The following is an 8,465-nucleotide window of genomic DNA, read 5'->3' as shown; positions in this document are numbered from 1 at the left end:
TCTTTTAATTGTTTAATATGGTAATTAAAGATCTTGAATTATCCCATCCCTTATTTTCGAGATTTAGAGAGGGATTCAAGGGATTTGGATATCTTAGATGTATAATTGGTAATTATCCTCATGATCTAGATAATCCCTTGTGATTTAATAATTTAAATTAATTGTTTAATTTATGGTAATTATTAAATCAACAGTTTTAATATTTAAAATTTTAATTTAAATGTCTCAAATTCAAAATTTTAAGTGAGATTAAAACCTAATTGTTTTGAAGAGTTTCAAAACTTGCCCTCAAGTTTTGGAATTTAAATTGTTGATTAAAAGTTAATTTTGAAAGTCTAAAATCCAAAACCCTTATTTTGAAAAGTTCAAATTAAACCCTTATGGTTTTATTAAATTAATTAAGTGTATAATTAAAAGAGATTTAATAAATCCATAATGATTTTGGTTAATTAAAAGTATAATTTAAACCACCTAGTATTTTAAAAGTGTAAAATACACCCTATACTATATATGACATTAAAAGTCTAATATTATATATGTATGAGTAAACAGTCAGTCTTACCGTTAGTAGGCCTCATTCACGAAGCTGGTCTATAAGGGGTGTTTAAGGAAATTGCCTATAAAATGGCGATTGAATGGGTATCCACTCTTACCCACCGCACTCTTGACTAGTGGAGGGTCGTTAGCCGAACGGGTAGGATAGGACAGAAACCTTCCATTATAAGTATAATGAAGTACAAAGTAACTAAATGCTGTTTTTTTCAAATTCCCAAATCATAGTTACTTTAGGCAAAATGTGAAATTGTATGCTAACCCATGGAATTACACTTCGTACCCTTGTCAAACGTTAGTGGAGCGTGTGTGGTTAACCGGCACACTAATTTGGGGATGACATTGGTAGCGAAGGGTGACTCGATGTTTGTCATAGATCAATGGAGCGTGTGTGGCTAACCGGCACATTGATTAGGTGATAGTAACATTGGGTGCACCACGTGATTCGCATGGTTATTCACACCTTATTTGTGATCCTCGGCATCCCAGTCACGAATAGTAGGGCATAATCGAGATTAAACATGCCATTGAAGAGTTCAATGAGTCTCAAAAGATCTAGGAGTTTCAATTCATTTAAAACTTAATCTTCCTTTTCGTTTTTCATGGTGGAAATTGGTAAATCGTCATTTACCTACCTTCAAATATTTTACAACTAGATTACGGCATCCCTCTTCTAGGTTGTAGAGTATTGTGTTGGATCCTAGCTTGATGTTTCATTTGGGTGTTACATCAAGAATTCTAAACAACTTAACTTGAATTTTCTCCCATTTTGTGGATGTCTACGTCTTACAATGGTCTTCCCAAATCCTTTGGAACGAGCTTTCCAAATGAAGATGACGTTCCGAGATACGATCAAGGAAATGAGAGTCATGCTTCACTTCCTCCACCTCCTCCAATTATTCTCCCTGACCCACAAGTTCAAAGGCTTGAAAAGTTCAAGCTCACTCAAGCCCTTTTGGCAAGTAAACACGAAGATGGGAAACCTGTGTGTGCGCACGTCTTAGAGATGAAAACACACATTGATAGGTTAAACATGTTGGGTGTCGACATTTCAAGTGGGTTGAATTGACTGGGTTCTTCAGTCACTTCCTGAATCATATAGTGAGTTCGTTAGAAAGTACTATATGATGGACCACGACGTGACCCTAATTGATCTCACCTATTTGCTTATAGCTGCTGAATCAACAATGATTTGGCGTGCTGGTCAAGCAAATTTGTCTAGTGAATCAAACTCCCAAACTTCAATGGACACTGGCAACATTGGAAGTGCAGAAAGAACTAAGTCTGTGATTGTCCGATGTGCTGTGCCAAAGGAGTCCATTTGCTTTTATTGCCAAGAGAAGGGGCATTGGAGACGAAGCTGCCCAAATTACCTGAGAGATCTAAGAGATGGGAGAGTCAAGTCGTTTGGCTCCACTTCAGGTAAAATCCATTATCTAACTCTTTTAAGTTCCTATTCTAGATTCTTAATGCATGATGTGATAAGATTGCATTTTGATGTTTTGTAGGATCGAAGAAAAGAGAGGAAGCTTAAGGGAAGAAGTGAGCTGAATCTGATCGTGAAGAAATGGATTTCGATCGCATTACTTGAAGATTGGATTCTTGAGCTACTACTTGGAGTTAGAATAGATTGTTAAGAAATATGTAATAACATAGTTTTTCAGTTGAGTTGAATTGTAAGGACAAAATTTTTCCGCAATAAAATGAATTTTGACTTTATCTTATTCATTTATCCTTGCAATTGCATGTATGAAAGAATTAATGTTTCTATTATTAGCAATAATGGATTTGATTCTTAATTGTGTTATTTGTGGAAATGTCAAAATTTTACCAAATAGGGAGAGTTTCTCATCACCCAAGTTTCAATTGGACAGAAACTTGGAATCATGCAATGTGCATTGTATGATGAATGAAAAACTTTCACATTTGGGAACCTTAGACTAATTCTTTGGCAAAGTGTCAATTGAAGGACTAGGAGATCGAGTACACTAGGTCGTACGTTGATCAAGTCTACCACAAGAGTGACAAAGATATTCGTCATGATTTACTAAAGTTTAGTAAATATGGTTATACTTATAAGATTAAGTATAATTCTAAGTTGATTGAAAGAGTTTCAATGAATAGTAGAACGAATAAAGAAGAATCAAGTAGGCAGAAAGATAAAAGTTTCTCTATTCTAAGAAGAAGGGAGAGTACCTTTTATTGTGTTTTATGATAAGTCTTTATGATTAAGAACCATGTCTCAATTGATCCTCTAAGTGAGTCTTAGTGCAATTGCATGTCTAAGAAGAGGAATTGAGAATTGTAGAAATGGTTAAATCAAAGAGTCAATCATACTTCGTTCCAATATCAAGTCTTAGAGTCAAGATTGTGACATTGAGTGAAAAGCCTTAAGTAGGTTTATAACACTCATCAAATGTGGAATTTGGAAAAGTTTTCTTATTCTTGCACATTTGAAATTGGTAAGTTGTGCTGTCTTGGATAAGACAAAGACCAACTAGGACCAATTGTGTGAAGTGTTTTGTCTTGATAAATGCTTCACTAACTCTTGAATATTTGTTTGTCAAGAAATGTTTCTTGACAAGAGAATCTTATATGTCAAGAAGTCAGTGGGAGTCTTAATGGTCTTGAAAAGGTTTCAAGAAAAAATCAAGAATAAACCTTATCGATCATCACTAGCACACAACTTGAGGTTTACAACCTATCGTGCTAACATTGTTTTGTTTCTGTGCCATTCCAACTGAGTTAATTGTGTATATGAGTTCTATGAGTTCTCATTTGAATACACACTAAAGCCTTAGTCGATGGAAAGTAAATTGATATGTAAGGACAAGTTACTTGGAAGGCATGGTGGGCACTCGTGTTACCATAGGGCAAGAAATCAAGATTAAGAAAGTTCAGTCCATATGAGTTTGGATTTGTCGCAAACCTTGTTTTTGGCAAATTCACATGGATAGGAACTCATACACCATAAAATCTAAGTGTCATAAGATTCCCTCCTTCATGAAAATGACTGTGAGGAAATGCTTTCACTAAGAGAGATTCTAAGAAGATAGCAATTGTGAAAATTGTATTCTCAAATTCGATTATGGTTACGGCATCCCTTTCCATAGTTCGAATTGTGAGATTTGGCAATTAGTTTCAACATTTGGAACTTAGTAACATAAGTTATGAATTGTTTAAACACACATATGAGCTATCTAAGGCAAAGGTGTATAAGGTTAAGAAGCTTAGATAAAGGCTTATCGAAGCATCTGGTATTAGAAATATGAATTTCAGAGATTCAATAGGCATTGTTTTCTGAAAGTTCATTTGTTTTCTGAATACATGTCAAAGCTAGTGGGAGCATAAATGTTATGCTTATATGATAATCATCATGATAGTGGGAGCATAAGTGTTATACTTGTATGATTGTTATGGCGAGTATTGCAAGTTAGCAATATTAATTATAGAAAAACAAAGATTCCATTTGCAAAGTTGCATGGGTTGAAAAGTTGTTTTGCTATAAGGGAGAGAATATTATACTTCGTTTCAAAATCTAAAGCTTAGATTAAGAAATTTTAATATCTTCAGTCAAAGGATACATTGTGTGTTCTCAAATTTCGATTATGATTACGGCATCCCTCTTCATAGTTCGAATTGTGAGAACATGACACATAAAATATTATGGCAAAAGATTGGTAAAGTATCATATCTTTATGTAAGACATTATGCATCGTGTCGCATACGCTTCGGGTATAGGATCGATTGTAAATGCTGTAGTATTTTACCATTCTAAAATTTTCCAAATGTCTAGCGCATTAAGAGGGAAAAAGGAATAGAATTGGTTTTGACTGAAAGAATTTAACAACTATCAAAGGATGATCCAAAGTTCGCTGAGGATTGATCGCTTGTAAGTAGTTGAAAGTATGGTATTGGATGGACCATATCGACATTATTACGAATAGATAAGATTCTATTAAGAATGAGTTGTCATATGGCAAATGTGGAAATGTTTCCATATTGGGAGTTGGATATTGAGAGTCTATGCCTAGATTAGAAACTTTTATGCAAGAAGGATGTTCAAAGGAATGTACTTTGAATGTGAGACTTCACATCTATGGAATTGTCTTGTAACAATTTCTAAGAAAGCACTTTGTAATTTCATTAGCCAAGTCTTGGTGATTTTTGTGCTATGACTTTACGAAAGGATCGTTGCGTAAAATGTTAGAATCTAGCATATTCTAGTAGTGGCAAGAACCTTGTGTTCCTACACTAATAATTAGGATTAAGGAATTGTGAAATGAGCATCATTGGAAAAGTTTTCAGGTGATCTATTTCACAAAGCATGGACCATAGGAAACAAAGTGTGCATGTTTAGAGCATGGGACAATTGTTGGTATGATTCAAGTAATGAGTTGATTATCCGAAACATTAAATGATAAATAATGAGTAATCAATATGGTGGATAAATAGAAGGGTTTTATTTACTCTCACAAGTTTGGGGCCATATAGGATTAAGTATTGTTGTCATGTTTCAATTTGCATGTTTTGACTTCCAGAATAACTAGGTTATTCAAACATCCACAGTTGGTCATACGTTGGGAGTAGGTATGAATAAAGACTGTCATGAATCTGTCTGTAGATTGTCTGAAGTGTTTAGACATGGCACAAGTTTGCTGCAGAGTTCGTGAATGCTTTGATAAGATTAAAGTATTGGATTAAACCCACGCTCACTTGGATCACTTCACGGTTTTATCACGAGTGATTAGTGAGACGATAATATTGTATATTCTTGAAACCGAGACGTGTGAGTTGTTATTTGTTGGTCAGTTACACATTGATAATAAGTAAACGCACCAGTAACTTGGTGTTATAAAACTTATTGTTGTGTGTGATTCGATCAGTAAATGCAAGCGAGCATTTGAGTCGAAGTTTATCCATTCCTTTTACCCAAAGTGGGATAAAAGCGATATATGTGGGCCTCTCGATGATTTAGTGATGACATCTAAGCGCTTGGCCAAGCCGGGACTAAGTTGATGTGTTCAATTGTAGTCTGTTATCAGTCGTCATGAATCGGAAGTCGGGAAATAGTATAGAGAGAATGATTGAAATTCATGTCTTTTGTCTATACGATATCTTGAGAATGGAGGAATATATAATCCCTTATCTAGAGGACACGCTATCTGATAAGATCAGAGTTGACAGCGGCTTTTGAAAGCTACGATTGTTGATCAGGTTTTGAAGTCATACGGAAAATAGTTATTAGACTTATCCAAGTGGGAGACTGTTGGATTAGTGTCTAAGTCCATAACTGTTTTGGTATGTACTTGACCCGATTATGAGCATGGTCCTTTTGGGTTGCCTTCACTATAGCAATATGTAGGATGATTTAAGGAGAGAAAGGTTTAAATATGATTTATTAATATATTATGAGAATAATATATTAAAGGAGAAATCATATTGTTTAATTAATATTAGTCAAGAATTAATTGTTAATTAATTTTGTGGCTAAAAGAGATTAATTAAACTTAGGGGACTGAAGTTGTAATTATAAGATAATTATAATTGGGCTATGGATCACTTAATAATATATAGGTTGGACGAATTCTATGGGAAGCCCATTAGAAATCGTCCAAGGGATATGTTTAAGGAGTCCATGGGCTGCTTAGGGCCTAAGCAGTCAAATTAGGGTTTCCTAGTTGTAAACCCTAATAGCCTACATGTATATAAAGGGCCCCTATGCCCCAAAAACGTGGACAAGTCTTCCATTAGGGTTTCCAGCCGTTTTTGGTGCCTCCTTTTCTTCTCCTCTTCATCCAAGTTGCATATGGTGTTTGTGACTCCATTAGAGGTACTACACTTGTGGTACTTGCTTTCAAGAGCTAAGGAAATTCAAGGAACTGGTTGTTATTGCTATATAACAACAAAAGGTATGTATTCTAGCTTTATATATGAATTTCGAAAATTATAGTAGCATGCCAGGTTTCTTTTTGTGTTCATAAAGCTGTTTATCTAATAGTGAAAACATAGATCCAATACTAGGGTTGCATGCACACATAGGATTGTTTGTATTAAACCCATCACTAACTCTGTGGACCTTCCAGTCCTAACTCTGTGGACCTTCCGGTCCTAGCTCTGTAAACTCTGAATCATACATAGCACAAATCACATAGAAACAATGCATTGTACATCATATAAATAGCATACAAGATACTCTGTCACATAACTCTAATTACCACTCTTGGTAAAGTATAGTGAGAAGACGTACCTTAGTCGACGGCTAGAAATTCCTACACTCGTATCCGTTACACAATGATTCCATACCTACTAATCCGAACAAGATCATTCTCAGATAACATTCAGAGTTATACCCAAAGCATAAGGCCCAATCTAAATGGGCCCTCTAAGGCCCAACTCAACAACTCCTTAGGCCCAACAGGGCAACCCAACAAGGCAGGCCCATCAAGACCCAAAACAACAAAGCCCGTCCTCAAGAACAAGTCTAAGTCCAAATCCCACAACTCTACTGATCAGACGAACATGCGATGCTCATGAGCAGAACGCACGACGTTCGTCGCCGAATCTCTGACGGGGACTCAGGCCGGAACGCGCTGCGTTCCGAGAGATTACACACGACGTTCCCTGCGAAACTCCAATTCTTATTTTAATGACTTAATCCATTAATTCCTTTCACCCAATACTCAGATAAGGTCCAAGAAGGCATTTCTTAACATAAAGTTCCCAACTTTATGGCTTGACATGGCTAAATGTTCTAAAACCCAAACCCAATCTTTTAACACAAAAACCCAAACTTCATAATCCTTTGCATGGATAGAAGGAATGGACCAAGATCACATTTTTTATGACTTGGAACACTTAAATACCTCAGAAAAGACAACTCAAATGGTCTAGAGTAGCCGATACTCATAAAGACCAAAGCTTTGGGACAAAAAGCACATAAAACCTACAACTAGCTAGATCAAACACATGATTCACCAAGATGGAAACTTGATACCTCTAGAAGTTTGCAAATTTGATGAAGTTTCTGGATCTAGAAGCTTTACCCCGTCCATAGCTTGATCACCAAGTTCCTTCTTCTTCAAGGGCCAAACATAACGAGTCACAACCTAACTAGATCCACATGAGAAAGCCACCAAGATTCAAGTAATGCTTCCTCAAGAAACTCCTTCTTCCTCAATAAGCACCAAAACCTCTTATTCACCAAAAAGTTCAAGAATCACTCAAATGGAGGCTAGGGTTTCGTTCTTAGGGTTGGAAGGGATGGAGGCTGAAGAATGGAAGAGGTTTGGGTCCATAATGATGCTTATATAGGGGCCAAACCCTAAAAACGAGTCTTTGAAATAGCTCACCAAATGCCCTGCGTTCCCATCTTAGCCCGCGTCACTTTTCCCTCGAACGCCATGCATTCCCATCTGGTACGCCCCGCGTACCCGATTCGGCCCAAAAACCTCATAACTTCAAATGGTCATAACTTCTTCGTTATAACTCCGTTTTTGACGCTCTTTATATCCACGGAAAGGTAACGAGAAGCCCCACACTTCTATCAACCTTATTTTTCCTGAAATCCACTCGAACTAAAATCCAAAATTCAAGAAAATCCCGAACCAACACCTTTACCGATACTCTAGGGGTCTATAGCACAACTCGAACCCTTTTATCACACAACCCACCTTATCCATATACAAGAAGGGCCTAAAACCTTCTCCTTCAAGACCTCAAAACCCTATCATACTCAGATTACAGCTCACGAGCCTTAAATCTCAAAACGATCCGAAACAGGATGTTACATTCTCTGTCTTTTCTTATTTTTTAAATCTCTTTATGTTGTTTTCATTTTCATGCTTTGTTGACTTTACATATATCATTGTTGTTTGTTAAAAATAAACTCGGTCTACTTTATGTTATTTTTC

Source organism: Lactuca sativa, chromosome 3 (assembly GCF_002870075.4).
Source record: "Lactuca sativa cultivar Salinas chromosome 3, Lsat_Salinas_v11, whole genome shotgun sequence".
NCBI lineage: Eukaryota > Viridiplantae > Streptophyta > Magnoliopsida > Asterales > Asteraceae > Lactuca > Lactuca sativa.
Note: the sequence above shows the minus strand (reverse complement) of the source record.